Genomic DNA, 17628 nt, shown 5'->3' with positions numbered 1-17628 from the left:
CCGAAGGGTCATTGCATCCTTGGATGCCCATAAGGCGTTTGACAGTGTGGAGTGGGGATATCTCTGGTGGGTGTTGAAGTGTATGGGTATTGGACCGCAATTTGTGTCGTGGATTCAACTGCTATATTCATTACCAACAGCTAGAATCAGAGTGAATGGGGAACTTTCTCAGCCTATAAAGTTGGCCAGAGGTACGAGGCAGGGATGCCCACTGTCGCCCCTTCTGTTTGCCCTAGCTGTGGAGCCACTGGCCGCCAAGATCCGACAGTCGGATGAGGTCCCTGGGTTCAGATATGGGAGTGTTGAGGAGAAGATTGCGTTATATGCAGACGACATCTTACTGTTCCTGGCGGACCCGGACGATGCCTTGAAAGGGGCCATTGAGATCATTGAAAAATTTGGTGCCTTGTCGGGACTGAGGATAAATTGGGATAAATTGGTCCTTTTTGAGGTGGATGGGGTGGAGGAGAGTGGAAGTGAGCCATTGGGAGAGGGGCGGCTTAAGGTGGCATCCCTTTTCAAATACCTGGGAATATGGATCTCGATGCCAGTTACAGAGTTTTTGTATAGGAATTTGACTCCTCTCATGGGCGTCCTTAAGGCAAAAGTAGATGCGTGGAATAAATTACACCTATCGGTGGTGGGTAGGGTTAATCTTATTAAAATGGTTCTGATGCCCAAAATACTTTATGTCCTACATAACGCGCCAGTTTGGATTCCACGTGGGAAGTTCCGGCACATTAATGCTCTTTTTAGAAGCCTGATATGGGGGAGGCAGTACCCACGTATTGGCCTGGAGACACTTCAGCGACCCAAGGAAGATGGAGGGTTGGCTTTGCCCAACCCTGAGTTATATTGTCTTGCAGCCCAGAGTCAGCATTTGAAGGGCTGGGCGCGGGAGGCGTCCTCCAGTGCGGTACAACACTTGATGGAGGGGGTGACAAACCGACGACCGGTGGTGCAGTGTCTGGAGGATGGCTCCTTGGGCGTATTGGGGAAATTGTATCCAACTATGTTTTTGATACATAAATTATGGACCAGACTGCGACAGATTCGGGGGGTTACGGGACTGACTAAATTTACACCGATATGGCTTAATAATAATTTGGTTGAGTTTGCGGCTCTTGGAGTGCTGACAGAGTGGCAGGCCAAAGGAATCCATTTGGTTGCTCAGATAATTCAACAACGAGTGTTAAAGTCCTTTTCGCAGCTGCAAGGGGAGTTTGGATTGAGACCGACTGGGGAGTATCAATATGCCCAGATGAAACACGCTTTTAAAGCTCAAAACAAGGGCGATGGTATTGAGATCCAAGAGGACATAGTTCTGGAATACGTGTGTGGGGAAGGGTCCACAAGGGGAGTCATTTCCACCCTTTATAAGGACCTACTGCATGCATATTTGCTGGATTTCCCTCTAAAAGCGAGAGCTAAATGGAAAAGAGATTTAGGCCCAATGGAGAATGAAACCTGGGAGTCGGTGTTGGAGTGGGTTCCACGAGTGTCACTAAGTGAGCCATATAGACTATCGCAGCTGTACATCTTGCACAGAGTCTATAAATCACCGGAAGTGTTGCACAGAGCGGGGTTGCGTGCTGACTCTGAATGCCCGAGATGCAGGACTGAGAATGCAGGAATATACCACATGATGTGGACATGTCCAAGACTGGTTGCTTTTTGGCTGGTGGTACTGAGCCGTGTGGAAGGGGCGTATAAATGTAGAGTGCCGAGAGATCCGATGGTGTGCCTACTGGGATATGTGGAGGAAATTAGAGTGGATAACACCTGGAAGATAGCAATAGCTAGGCTATTATATATGGCTAGGAAGGTGATAGCAAGGAACTGGATCAAGGAGGAGCCGCCTACAAGGGGTGAATTCCTGAAATATGTTAAACATGGTCTCAATCTAGAAAAGGGGGTCTACAAAAGACGTGGGAAAACAGAAATGTTTGACAAAATGTGGTCTCCGTGGCTCGAGCTGGGATGAGTAGGTATGGGAAATGGGAGGATGAGGGCCTTTGAAGGGAGGAGATTGCTAGAGGAATAAGCGGTCATAAGTGAGTCAAGCGGCTCAAAGAGCCATCAATACTGGTAACAAAAGTATAATTGGGAAGGAGCTGTCATGGGAGGGGGAGGTTTGGGGTTTGTTGGGATTGTTGGGGGTTTGGAAAATGAAGAAACTTTGTAATATACTGGAAAATGCATAAAATGTAATGTTCATGTTTACTTTCAATAAAAATCTATTTAAATCAAAAAATGACAATGACACGATTTCCTATTTTGAAAACATTCATTTTACAAACACAACACAAAAAATTGGACCTAATGATAAAAATTATAAACTCTTAGTTGCTAGAAGCTAAAGATTAGGCATCCCCAAAAAAAGGACATTGGTAGATAATGGGTTAACAAGTATTGTTTGCTATCAGGCCTCTCTATCAATTGGGGTAAATCGGCACTTATGAAAGTGGGAACAAGACCCACAAATGAGATGATGGCTGCGGAGGACTGAAGATGCTCCGTTCTTTTAAATATTTGGGTACAGTAGTATGTGAAGATATTACGGAGTACAAATACCTAAATATCGACCCTCTCCTAACTAAATTCCAGACTAAAACAACGGCATGGTATAAACCAGGGGTGTCAAACTGCATTCCTCGAGGGCTGCAAACAGGTCATGTTTTCAGGATTTCCTTGTACTGAACAGGTGATAATTTAATCACCTTCACAAATAATGAGTTTGTGATTAAATTATCACCTGTGCAGTACAAGGAAATCCTGAAAACATGACCTGTTTGCAGCCCTCGAGGAATGCAGTTTGACACCCCTGGTGTAAACTACCTTTATCGGTGATAGGGAGGGCTAATTTATTTAAGATGGTTCTCATTCCACAGCTGCTTTACCTATTGCACAACGCACCAACATGGCTTCCCCTACGAATTCTTTATAAAGTAAATAGAATCTTCAGGGATTTGATTTGGAAAAAGAATATTCCAAGAATAAGACTTGAGAACGTGTAGAGACCCAAAGAGAGTGGGGGTCTGGCTATCTCACAGCCCTTGTTGTATTTCCTTTCATCACAATGGCAGCATCTGAAGAGGTGGGACAAACCGGAAGTTCCATCATCCTCCGCTAGAATGATTAGACACGTGCTGGGGGGCAAGGAATTTGGTGGAAGCCTTAGAAGGGGGAGAGTTTTGGAACTATAATTCTTCAGGTATAACTATTTACAGAATATGATCTAAATATAAAGAGATGATGGATATGGTGGGATACTCCCATTATTCACCTATATGGAACCATTGTAACTACCCAGAATTTTAGAACTTAGAAGGTTTTGGGCACTGGTAAGGTAAAGGCCTCTCCTGGGGTGGGATGGGATGGAATGGGTTGTGATAGGATGGGTTGAGGTGGGGTGGATTGTGTTTTTTGTGAGGTGGGCAGAACTGGCGGGTGAAAATTTGTTTTGAAAATGTTTAATAAAAAATGATTTTATTTAAAAAAAATCTACCATTTTTTGGTAGACAACTTCTATACACGCCTAAGTGTCTTTGTTCGCAACCTGATCCTGCATCTGCCATCCTTTCTGACCTTTCTAGTACCTACAGGAGGGGAAATAAGTATTTGATCGCTTGCCGATTTTGTAAGTTTTCCCACTGACAAGGACATGAACAGTCTATAATTTTAAGGATTGGTTAATTTTAACATTGAGAGATAGAATATCAAAAATAAAATACAGAAAATCACATTGCATAAATTTTATAAATGTATTTGCATTTTGCATTGAGAAATAAATATTTGATCCCTCTGGCAAACAAGACTTCATACTTGGTGGCAAAACCCTTGTTGGCAAGCACAGCAGTCAGACTTTTTTTGTAGTTGATGATGAGGTTTGCGCACAGGTCAGGAGGAATTTTGGTCCACTCCTCTTTGCAGATCATCTCTAAATCATTAAGATTTTGAGGCTGTCGCTTGACAACTTGGAGCTTCAATTCCCTCCATAAGTTTTCTATGGGATTACGGTCTGGAGACCGACTAGGCTACTCCATGACCTTAATGTGCTTCTTTTTGAGCCACTTCTTTGTTGCCTTGGCTTTATGTTTTGGGTCATTGTCTTGCTGGAAGACCCAGCCATGACCCATTTTTAATGTCCTGGTGGAGGGAAGGAGGTTGTCACTCAGGATTTTACGGTACATGCTCCATCCATTCTCCCATTGATGCAGTGAAGTAGTCCTGTGCCCTTAGCAGAGAAACACCCCCAAAACATAATGTTTCCACCTCTATGCTTGACAGTGGGGACAGTGTTTTTGGGTCATAGGCAGCAGTTTTCTTCCTTCAAACACGGCGAATTGAGTTAATGCTAATGACCTAAATTTTTGCCTCATCTTACCACAGCACCATCACCCAATCACTCACAGAATCATCCAGGTGTTCATTGGCAAACTTCAGACGGGCCTGCCCGTGTGCCTTCTTGAGCAGGGGGACCTTGCGGGTACTGCAGGATTTTAAACCTTTACGGCGTAATGTGTTACCAATGGTTTTCTTGGTGACTGTGGTCCCAGCTACCTTGAGATCATTAACACGTTTCCCCCGTGTAGTTTTAGGCTGATCTCTCACCTTCCCCGTGATCAAGGATACCCCACGAGGTGAGATTTTGCATGGTGTCCCAGATCGTTGTCGATTGACAGTCATTTTGTATTTCTTCCATTTTCTTACTATTGCACCAACAGTTGTCTCCTTCTCACCCAGCGTCTTACTTATGGTTTTGTAGAACATTCCAGCTTTGTGCAGGTCTATGATATGATAAATGTATATAATTTATACAATGTGATTTTCTGGATTTTATTTTTGATATTCTATCTCTCAATGTTAAAATTAACCTACCCTTAAAATTATCGACTGTTCATGTCGTTGTCAGTGGGCAAACTGACAAAATCAGCAAGGGATCAATTAATTATTTTCTCCACTGCATCTATACTACACGTACATTAACAAAAAGCAGAACAAACGGACAGAACGGAATATCGCTGCAACGGTTTTAACGAGGTCTGTTTGTTAGTCTGTTCACATAATTCCAATGTTTCCATGTACAACAATATATTCTTAGATTTTCTTCTCTTGTTAGAAGATTAGTTCCTGTATACTAAATATTTTTCATTATCCCTATAATTAGCATAATCTGGAAATTATAACCCTAGCTGCCATTATAAGAAATCACAGAAGGATTCTCCTGAGCTACACTTCCTGGAAACTCTGAAATAAGACAATCAGATCATATGTTACGAATTACTTCTGTAACCTTAGATCACGGATTTAACAACAGTGGGAACTTTGGTTTATTTACAAGTAAATAGTTGTAGACATCTGTTCAGGGTTTCTGTTAGCTTTCACTGTCCATGATGTTATCAATTGTAATTCCCCCTATTTTGTTTTTCTTTTTTTAAATACACGATAATGGTTATCTTTAGTTACATCTTCATTAGCTCATATATCAGCTTTATTATTTATTTCCGCTTCTCCTTTTCTATTGTCTACCCTACCTGAGACTACACATGCTTTCCCCCTCTCTACACTGTGACAATCTGTATAAAAAACCTCCCCTGCTACTACTTTTCCAAAAGTCTTTGAAAAAATGATACCAGTATCAATCAGTGTTTTGCATCAGTGTGTCATCCGTATGTCCATTTTTACCATCAGTGTTTTTCACGGATGGATATATTACAAAGCTTCTCCTATTCTTTTCAATGTTAAATATGTAAAAGCACACTAATGCCATCCGTTCTCCTGTACCTGTTTTTCACAGACCCATAGACTTTTATCGGCCCTCATTATCAGTGCTGCCGCAAAAAAAATGGACATGTCTACATGGTCGAACCCATGGTCGTGTAAAAACATGGACAACTGAACAGCATTGTAGATGATAATGGGTACATGTTGTATCCGTGAAAAAAAAAACAAGTACAACACATGTGAATAAGGCCTAACACTGACAGAAGGGAACAAGAGCAGAAAGAGCTATCAGAACTGAGTACAAACTCTCACTGATTTGTAACATTTTTGTCTTACAAACGTCAGCAGCAAAATGGCAGATTTTTTATTTTGTCGAGTTTTGTAGCAAATGAGCTTTGGATCCATGTTATGTCCATTTATGACAGTATTAATATACAAAGTCGATAAAAAAAAATCAAAACAGAACAAATTGGGAACCAATTAATATCTCAATTAAAAAACATGCTTTGAATATCTTTAGCATCTGTGTTGTCTTTCACTTTGTTGTACGCAGAGTAAAACCTTAAATAAAGTCTATAAAAAAATAATTTAGGACCCCAATCACTTTGCTGAAGTAGAGGAAATTTTATACCATTTATACCATTTTGCTGTGGCAGAGTGTCTGTTAGTAGTTTATTAAACTGAGTGATCTACACAACATATAACATTTCCATCAGAGCTCCAGACAATGTGGAAATGGGAAAAAGCATGTGCAGTCTCAGGGATTGCAGAAAAAAAAAAAAAGTCTAGAAAAGTGGAGGAAAGCACAAGAAGAGAAAGTAAGTGAAGGATAGAAGCTGTGCTGGTATATAAGCCTTCTAGGTAAACACATGGTTCAAATCCAACCTATATTACTGGAAGGGACACTCCCAAAAGAGAAATATGTGTTGCTTGTATCAGGCTGGAAACTAAATAACAGGGGGCTCGAAAATAAAGGTTTTGTAAGGTAACAGCAAACATATCTAAAAATTATTTTTTCCATGTCAATGATGCAGTACAGATGATTGTTTAAGGATATCTGTAAGGCTCCTTTCACACACGATGCAGTGGAGGAAGGACATTTTTAATAACTTGTCAGGGAATTGCACGAACATCAATATCTCAATATCCTAGCAGCACAACTAGTCTTCTGTTTTCCTAAGGCCCCATACACATTAGACTCAACTGTTGATACTGATACAGGCTAATGTGTATGGGGCATGGGCAGGCAGGTCTGTGGAGTCAGAGTCGCAGAGTCGGAGCTCAATTTGGTGGAGTCAAAGTCGTATAGTCAGAGCCCAATTTTGTGGCGTCGGAGTCGTGAAGTCGGAGTCGTGGAGTCAGAACCCATTTTGGTGGAGTTGGAGTCGGTGTCATGGAAATTGAGGAGTCGGCGGTTTGGCTTACCGACTCCACAGCCCTGCTGGTAGGGCCGTATTTAGTGTTCATGCTGCCAAAGACGCTGTACAATCGTGACGCCCCCTACTGATAAGTCAGACTAAAAGTGCCCATATCTTTAGATAGTAGTTAAAGTCCCCCATACACACCAGACTAATGTCTCCCAAACTCGCCGGTATCACCGAGTCCGGCTGACAGCGTAAGGCGCCTGCAGACGAGTGTACGAGAAGTCACCCGAGTTGCATCCCGAAAACTCGGACAATTTTTTTCTCATTTTCATCAGATTTTAATCCATGCGCCATCCCTGTGTGTCAGTGTGTAGAAATCTATCTGTAATAATTGGATGCCGCTTGGATATTCCCTGTGGGATCAGATTGTTTTTTCTCGCACCCAAAGACTTGCGTTAGAGTCTCATCCCAGACTCGGTAGACAGTAGTGCATAGTGACATGTTTGCTCTCATGGATAGTCAGACCAAAAAAAAAAATAAAATAAAAAATCGTTCATCTGAACAGCTGTACTGTATAAAATTGATCAGTGCGCTGTTTGTGCGATCCAATCAATCAGATGGCACACGGACGACGATCGCATCGCAGTGCTCGAACTGGCTGGCGGCCCTCCTGACCTGAGCGTGACAGCAGTATAGATATACACTCGAGCCGCCAGCCAGTCCGAGCCCTGCGATGCGATCATCGTCTGTCGTGTACAGCCGTCTGACTGCGCCCTCAGGCTAAGGCAATCAGTATTTTGTCACATGCGCTTTTTTTTTTCCATGTAAAGCATTTTCCACATTAAAATCTATGAGTAAAATCAGATAAAATGTAACATATTTAATGCAAGAGAAACTGACATGTCGCAGATTTCAAAATCTCACCATAATGCACAGTAACATAAAACAAATCCCACCTGGGGAATTTAGCCTAATATACCCCTACATACAGCCTGCAACCCCATAAGTAGCCCCACATGTAGCCTGTACCCCCATAAGTAGCCTGCAACCCCTCCAACTCGTATGTAGCCCCACATGTAGCCAGCACCCCACCACCTCCACAAGTAGCCTGCAACCCCATATCCACCCCATATGTAACCCTACATGTAGTCTGCAACTCCCTGTGTACCCCCATATATAGCCTGCAATCCCTACATCCCACATGTACCCCTATATGTAGCCTAAAAACCTTTATGTATCCCTACATGTAGCCTGCAACCCCATAGGAAGCCTGCACCTCTCCTTCCCATATATAACCCCACATATAGTCTGCAACCCCTATGTACCCTCCCCAAATCTATCCCTACATGTAGTCTGCATCCCCTATGTACCCCAACATATCACCTGATCCCCATATGTACCCCCACATATAGCCTGCCACCCTGCATACAGGTCATATGCCTATCTGTCTCAGATTCAGTTGGGAACCCAGAACTGTTTCATACATTAAATTATATATATATATCTTCTCCTGTGATCATGACTCCCCAGGACTTGAACTCATGTCTCCATGTTCGCAGGCTGTTGCTCTACCACATAGGATAATTTGGTAATTTTGACCTCTATTGCAGGCAATGAACCCAGAAATAGAATATACATATCCATAGAGATACATTAGATATAACAATGTATTTCTATGGTCCCTGTATACTGAGGTGACAGAAAATATTTTTTTTTGTTCCTATAAAATAAAAATAATAATGACCAATTATAAAAACATCATTTTTTTTCTCACAGTCTCCCCGGTATTTGAACCCACAATCTCAACATTATAGGCAGAAGCCTAAGCTACTGAGCCACAAATGAGCGCTGTTAAGTATGGGATAGTCTTGGTCGAACGATCGGCCGAAGTATCCTTTTGCCAATAGCCATCAAATATGTACGGCCATACAAGCCATCTCACGTCACCCTGTTTGCTCATCAGCAGGATACTGATAGCTTTACAGCAGTCAATATCGTCCACCCTATTGTTTCTGGGAAGTCTGGGAAAAGATACGGGATATGGAATTGATAAGCGTTGCCTATGTCCCTTATATTTTATCAAACGTTTCCTCCGTGACGGATGATGATGATGACACCAGTAGCGAATCGTAAAACATTTCCACATGCATTTTTGAAGAATTGATTTAAAAAAAAACAAAAAGAAATAAAGAATTATTTTTTTCAGTTTGCGCACAAATGTGCCGAATGGACGTTGTAACAAGGAGTTAAACCTTTCCATCTGAAGATGGAATCTAATGAGTTTCCAAGGTACACTTTTACGGTCGGAGGGTGCATTGCATTCTAAAGCCCCCTAAGGAAAGTGAAAGGGTTAAACGGCTATTAAAGTCGAGAGCAATCTTTGAAAGTGGCACACGCAATTATAAATATGGATAATTAGCAGCTCCAGCCAAGAATAAAATGTCACAATGTCACACAGATCTGTCACAGTCCGCTAATGAATGTAGTCACATATCTCCAGGCTTTCCTCCTCTTCGCGAGCCTGTTGCAAGTGACCAACCAGGGCAGACGCAGAGGGGATACGGCTCACGAGGAAGACTCCACACTACTTGATACTCGCCCACTTGGCACTACCACCCCACACCACTAATAACCAGACTGTGCACTCTGATCCCCGCTGCAGAAATTAACACTCAGTCTTGATCATATACATAAGGCGTTAGGAAAGGTAAGCAAAAAAAAAAAATGGTGTCCGTAAATTGTAAGGAGCGGATGAATGTGGCAACAAGATGCCTCCTCCTCTACCAGAGTAGCTGATTAAAGCTTGGATTATATTTTTCATTTAATATTTTTTATTATTATTTTTTTGTTATTTGTTTAACACCAAGACAAAAAAACGCAGACCGCGTTTTAAACGCATTGCTTTTTTATCAGGAGTAATGACGGCACTGGTTAGGATAGTCCGTAAAAATAGGGCATTTTTTACTTTATCATGAAAAAAAAATTAAATCGTCCGTGATTATTTTGAAGTTGAAGAAACTTATACAACTTATTTTTAACTTTATTTTAGCATTTTCATCATTTTACCTTTTAATGATTTATCACGACTTTCCAATGTCAGTCCGCTATTTTTTGATGAAAAAAAAAAAAAAAAGTCGAGTTGGCGACCCTGGTAGTAGTACGTGTGTAATAGGTGAGCAATGCATACCGCCACAGTGTGTGTGTGTAACACATCCCTCTTATTGCACTTCTGCGCAGCGGTGTTCTTTCTTATTTCTTTTCCAGATGGAGCTATAGTATCCACTGCCTATTTGGGACAACATAAAATAATAGCAAGTTATCCCCCCCTCTTGGTAGTCCAGCATGAGGTACGGACTGAGACCCTGATTCCAGTGATGCATCACTTATAAGGATGTGTGCTGGAGTTTCAATGCGATCAATGTTTTATCAGCAGGGGATCATCATTAGTTGAACTAATAAAACGTTGCAGTTTTTACTGTTAGAGTGTGGATTTTTTTTTAGGAGCGTAGGTTTGGCGACTAGATCCATCTGTCAGAGAACAGAAATGCAGCGGGCAGAAGATGAGCGCAGCAGTAAAGTGGTTAACGCAGCCCAGCTAGATGCCATTACTACACCTTGGTATCTGGTGCATTAGGAAGAGAGAAGTCCTGCTGTGCCGCGCTGTTCCTGTGACGTCTGATCACTCGGGAGATGTCTACGACATCATGTACTTTACCGGAGGAATCTGACACGTCGTAGGAGCGCTGCACTCGTAACTAACAAGTAGCGTAGGGGAAAATTCGCGGATTGCAGTGCAGCCGTTTCTCGGCTTCACACTCTGGATAAGAATCATCTTTGAATCAAGATTACTATTGCATAAGCGAGATAAACACAAACAACAAAGTGTCCAAAATCACGCGGCCAAAATTTTTAACACTTTTAAAGATGTTGTCTGACATTAAAAACTTCTATGAAAGTTTTGGTTTTTCTTTTTGTTTGCCATGCTGTGCCTGCAATACCACAAATGAACAGATGTGGCGCTGTATTTTTTTTTTCTTCTTAAACCTAAACCTTCTTAAACAAAGGGCGGATTCATCATTTATGATTTATTGAAGTCACTATTCTTTTTTTTGTCTTTGCTGTTTTTTTTTTCTTACGCAAAATTCTTCAAAATTTTTAAAAAATATGCTTTATTTTTGTTTTTTTTACGACTTTTCAGCACCAAAAGGCGCAATTCCTTTAAAATGTTGCAAAAACCTGTCAAAGTGAAAACTACTCTGGAAACCTTACTCAGGGACTGGAGCGAGATACGCCAAAAGAAATGCGACATTTGGTTTAAGTCATATTTCATGAATATGTTCGAAACATCTGGATAAAAAAAAAATTGTCAATAAAAAAAAAAAGAGAAAAACAATGTAAACAGATGTAAATACTAAAGCCCCTAAAAAATAGCAAATTACTTCAGAAAAGTGGGGAGACAGAAATGACGAATTGGGGTCTGAGCCTTGGGCATCATTCAGACGTTTGTTTTTCACGTACGTGCGCTGTACGTATGCTTCACAAATAGAAAATGCGCCCATTATCGTCTATGTGGCTCAGTCATCATTTGCAAATTTTCGTAAGGTCGCAATTTTTGCTGTATTAATCCTTCCACCCCAAAGAGAATTTCTGCATGCCAGCTATTTTGGCGCAATTTTGTCGGCAAACTTTTTGTGCTATGAAGTGTTGAAAAAGGTTAACGGGAACCTGTCTGCAGGTTTTTGGACCCCAAAGTAATAGATCGCAGTAAAGTACCGGTAAAGTACCGGTAATGATGATTACTTCCATCCCTTTAGATTACAAATCCGCATCTCCGTTATGTAACTAGCTCACAAGCTGCGCTTTCAGCTCTCCGGCTTTAGACTTTTCCCTTCCCGGGACCGGCCTCTTGCCAATGATTGACAGTTCACTCTTCTCTGTGACCTGCTCCTTTCAGCTGACATCTCGTGCAGGCTCAGTCACTCTGGGGGGTGGCACATGCGCAATAACGTCCTGACCCAGAATATTTATCTGTCATTGCGCCGCTCTCAGGAATGATAGCGCCTCTGCAAGGGATCAGTCTCTGTGACCTGCTTCCCTGGCCGACATCTCGCGCATGCGCTGCTCCGTAATGATGGCGACTGCACAAGATGTCTGCAGGAGGTAGCAGGTCACAGAGAGAGCGAACTGTCAATCACTGGCAGGAGGCGGGTACTGGGAGAAGAAATAGTCCGAAGAGTTGTAAGTGGAGACCAAACCCGAGAACTTCATTTGCATAAGAATTTACCGACTGATTACAAGCCAACGTGGACTTGTAATATAGAGGTACGGAAGTAATCATTAACGGTACTTTACTATGATAATGTAACTTTGGGATCTGCTACCGGTTGACAGGTTCCATCTAAAGAAAATTTTTAATTCATAAACCGCATGCGCCATTTTGAAGACTTTGTTGCAAAAAAACCAGCACAGAATATCACAATACAAAAAAAAAAATGAACAAGTGATTTAACCCCCTCCATAAATGATGTATCGGGGTTTATGTATTTTTTTTCCTCCCTGTATAAGTGATACATGTTATTTGTTGGAAGGCCCTATGAAAACAGTTTTCTCAGTAAGCTCTAGCAGCTTGATGAAAGTTGTCCTGTAACCGTGACCTAATAATGAAACTCCAAGTAAAAAGTGTTAATACTGGGCACCAGCCAAAAATGTTATTCCCCATGCGCTATTGTGGTGCTCAGAAAGAATGTGTTAAAAAAAAAAATCTAATAAATAGGCAGCACTCCCCCAGGTGAAAAACTTCAGCAGACTTTGAAGCACCTTGAAGAAGCACCTGTTCGGCGCGAAACGGCTGTTGTCCGTGCTGCAATTTTACTTGATTGGAATGAAGTCTGCTGAGTTTTTGTTTTCTCCACGGGGGAGTGCGCATATTCACTCGTACATCACATTTATTTATTGTAGATCTCCAAAACTAATGGAAAGGATATAATATTTATGCTTTTTAATTTACCCGATACATTTAGGAAAGCTGATTGGGTGCAGGTATAATCAGGCTACGAGTACTGAATAGTGCCAGTGCATTAATACTAGTCACGCAATAATTGGAAGGATACGGACCGCTGATTATAGCAGGGAGCCCACTGACCTGAGGACGGCCTGCTCCGAGCAGTTATCCTCGCTATGCTGGGCTTGATGCCTGGTGATGACTGGACACCTCGGCTGATATGCTTTGGCATGCTCCAAGAGTACAGCTGCACATTTACATATGCAATGACCTAGATTAGCATTCCCTATCACAACCCATCAGACCTAATTAAAGTAATGGAGCTTTCATACAGCCTAAAGTCGGAAAAGGGGCCGTGGAGCCATAGACAGGATATGACAAGTATCCTTCTACTTGATTAAAACAATATATTCTGCGCATATAATTTCCCTCCCCCCCCCAACCGAAGAATTTAAAACAGCAGAAAAATACAGAAAAATGTTCTTGTGTTCTTGGAAAATTTAAAAAAATATATATTTATAAAGAAATAAAGACAATTATAAAATCTGATATTCAAGGTGGAAATAAATAGATATGCAGAAAAAGTTCTAAAAAATCATCAGATCCACTGACAAATGCAATGTGATACAATATAATGTCATCATCAATCACAAATCTGCTGGCATATACTTGTAACCTTGTCAAGAGTTTATATAATAAAGGGAATATGTCACCAGTTTTGTGCCACCTAATCTCAGAGCAGCATAATGTAGGGACCCTGATTCCAGCAATGTGTCACTTGATCGGCTGCTTGCTGTAGCTTTGATAAAAAGAAGAAAAAAAAAAATCAGTGTTTTATCAGCAAGAGATTATCACTAGAGGACTAGTAAACTTGCTGCAATGTAGTCCAACCACGCCCCCCACTAATGATTGGCAGCTTTCTGTCTCTGCACAGTGTACACAGGAATCTGCCAATCGGTGGTGTGGGCGGGGTTATACACAGCTAAGCATTCAGAGAACTGTTACACTACGTGCACAATTATTAGGCATTTTGATCATAGCATCATTATTATGCAAATTTTCCAGCACCGAGTTGTATAAACTTGATTTCTGATTGAATGAAGCAGATCAGGTGATTTGTATTTATGTAATGAGGGGGGTGCGGTCTAAGATTTGAGAAGGATCAAACACGATGGGACAAGGAGCCCATTATCCTGCACTGCGGTCATATTCCAGAACTGCAACCTCCCCGAAGGCCCAGAAGCACAAGGTGTTCAGTGCTCACAGACATGGCTGAGGCAAGGAGGCCGAGCCCGACCACCACTGAGCAAAACACAGAAGTACAAGGTGTTCAGTGCTCAGAGACACAGTCAAAGTGAAGAGGCTGAAACCCAACCACTAAAGACCAGGACAAGGAAGGGCAAGGTGTTCAGTGCTCAGAGACACAGTCAAAGTGAAGAGGCTGTGCCAGACGACCATTGAGCAAGACACAGAAGTACAAGGTGTTCAGTGCTCAGAGACATGGTCGAGGTGAGGAGGCTGAAACCCAACCACTACTGACCAGGACAACGAAGGACAAGGTGTTCAGTGCTCAGAGACACAGTCAAAGTGAAGAGGCTGAGCCTGATGACCATTGAGCAAGACACAGAAGTACAAGGTGTTCAGTGCTCAGAGCCATGGTCAAGGTGAGGAGGCTGAAACCCAACCACTACTGACCAGGACAACGAAGGGCAAGGTGTTCAGTGCTCAACGACACAGTCAAAGTGAAGAGGCTGAGCCTGACCTCCATTGAGCAAGACACAGAAGTACAAGGTGTTCAGTGCTCAGAGCCATGGTCGAGGCAAGGAGGCAGAAACCCAGCCACTACTGACCAGGACAATGAAGGACATGGTGTTCAGTGCCAAGAGACATGGCTGAGGTGAGGAGGCTGAGCCCAACCACCATTGAGCAAGATGCTGAAGTACAAGATGCTCAGTGCTCATAGTCGAGGTGAGGACCGCGGAAATGTGGCCACGACTGAGCAAGACACATGGGCCAAGAAATATCTGAAGACGGGTTTTTCAATTTTCCAAAGGTTTTATAGACTGCTGATATTAAAGTGATTCTTGATTGACCAGGTGGATGAGCTTGAAGGTGGATCAGATATGGGCACAGACCTCCACTTCAACTTAGGCGCCAGCGAGGCGGCGGTGGAGTCCTGCTATGGGATGGAATTATTGAAGAGGAGATAGTTGGACCTTTTGGGATGAAAATGGACTTAAAATCAAATCCCAAACCTTCTGCCAGTTTTTAGAAGACTCTTTCTTCCAACTTGTAGGCCCTTGTAAAATGGGAGATTTACGGTGAAGGAAAACAGTCACCTCTCTGACCAGTGTCTGGGGCTGTTGGTTGGTGTTGCACAAAAAAGACGATCGTCAACAAATTAAGAAATGGACAGACACCATAGATCGAGCTTATGAGTTTTATTGAAAAGATAAGTGGGCCATATAAATATATTGGTCACTGATATATTTTGGAAACGTCAGAAATGTATTTTGTGCATTTTGAGTTGTTTTTGGTTATTACTCTCATTTTAAACAGAAGAAAATAAAAAATGGAGATGGGAAAATGTAAGTTTTTCATTTAGTTGCGTAATAATTATTTTTTAGCAAACTGTAGTGCACATAAACAATGGAGGTGAAAAGTAGGATCTAACTTTGTTACATGAGCGAATCAAGCTCACAATCAATAAGCCAATGGGTCAGTATTGGGCTCTTTTCTTTTTAACACACATTCATCAATCCATTATTTTGGTCTGTGCACATGCAACATTTCCCACTATGGACCTTTCTTAGTCAAACTGTTTTTGCCAAGATAATTACAGTGATATTTACCATTGAGAATATTGCTCCGAAAATGGGTTGATTTTAGCAGCTTATTTCACAGTTTTGATTGGAAAAATTCAAAGTAGCATCTGCAGCATAAAGGTGATAGAAAGCGGATTCGAAATACGTAGCGCCATTCTATTTACACCGCGTGTGCAGGAGAATTTTGTAAATTCCTACTGGTAGAATACGCAGCAGTGCTGCATGTGGAAAATCATACGACTTAGTCTGCAAATACAGAAGAACTAGTGTGAACGCAACCTGACATTCTGCCAAAAATAAGATGTTGTGTGATTCTTGACCTACAGGTTTCTTACTTCTGGGTGAGAAGTCAAAAGCCTGCCGTTGTTTTAGAGAAGTGCTAAGTTTCTATTGAGATTTTGGGAAAGAAAAATAGGTTACATAATAAAAGGGGAAAAAATCCACTTGAAAGTTTGGCATATTTTCAGCTTCCCTGGTGCTGAAGCATGTGTAGCCATCAATACTAAAGTCCGATTTCATGCGGACTAAGAGTCTATCTAATGGATATAAAAGCTTTGGTCAACATTTATTAGGCACTTCTAGGGAAAGAAAAAATGAAAAGCTACTTTGCTGCAATATTAGCGCCGTTTTATGACTTTGTGAACTAAAAAGTTCCAAAATGGGTCAAAGACAATGGAAAGGGGCATTTTTTTTTTTAATTTTGTGAAAAATTTGTGAAAAGTGCAATATGTTGAATTATTTGGTGGAAAAAAACAGCAGCGAAAACCACAAGGCGAAAAAGAAAAGTGACTTAAACCCCCCCCAAATGATAAATTGGGTCCAGGTCTATATACAGGTTTTACTTTTTTTTATCAGTGGACTCATAGGAACTTTATTTTAAACACATACTTCGTAAATAGTATAACAAGAATGGCGCAGTTTTGGGGCAAAAAACAAAACAAAACAGACCGTTTTTTTGATTACCTTTTTGTACCCACACGTTTTGTCGGTTTTTGGGCTTTCAAATGCAAGGCGCTCCAGGAAAACGTCGGCGTTCATTTATCATGGAGCACTTTTGTAAATGTTTCATTAACGTTTTCCCAAAGTGTTTTGTCTTACCGTTTTCTTTCACAGTTTTTTAGGTGTATTTTTTTTTTTTTTTACATTTTTTTGACATCCATTAAGCAATGAATAAAAAGTTATAGGTTTTTTGTTTATGAAACCGTTGATAATGAACTGAAATGATGAAATGAAATGATTGACTTCAACTCTGAAGTATCGAACGTCTTCTGCCTGTAGAGCGGTCAGGTCGCTTCTTTTAGCTGCTTGGTGTTTTTTTCAAACCTGATGCCTTTAAAAAGACATTAGTGATGAGAGATAAGGTGTTATCTGAGAATTCTCTGGTCCTGAAGGAGCGTCTTCGGCGTGCTCGAATAATAGGTTCGCGACCTCGCGGCTCCATGACTCACGGCTGTTAGGCAATACCTCAAAGTCTCGCGGCTGTTAGGCAATACCCGCATGTGTTGTGGCTGGAAGAGCCGTGAAACATGCAGCTGCCGGGACTTTAACATATTTTTTGAGCACGCCGAAGACACTCGTTCGGGACCAGAGAATGCTCAGATGACACCTTATCCCAGCACGTTCGCTCATCACTAATAGAAATGAACAGGGAGATTCTTTCAAAGCTTAAATTCTCTAAAAACACATCATGTGAACATGCTCTAAGACGTAG

General features: G+C 41.6%; 1 protein-coding gene across 3 annotated transcripts in view; it reads right to left on the bottom strand.

Annotated features, from left to right (window-relative positions):
* The window catches only part of NEK6 (NIMA related kinase 6), a 238731-nt gene that overhangs the window by 85111 nt on the left and 135992 nt on the right, over positions 1 to 17628 (bottom strand). The gene's annotated exons all lie outside the window — the stretch shown is intronic.

The sequence above is a fragment of the Ranitomeya imitator genome, chromosome 2 (genome assembly GCF_032444005.1).
Source record: "Ranitomeya imitator isolate aRanImi1 chromosome 2, aRanImi1.pri, whole genome shotgun sequence".
NCBI lineage: Eukaryota > Metazoa > Chordata > Amphibia > Anura > Dendrobatidae > Ranitomeya > Ranitomeya imitator.
The sequence above is the reverse complement of the archived record's forward strand: the minus strand, read 5'-3'. Positions and strand labels throughout refer to the sequence as shown.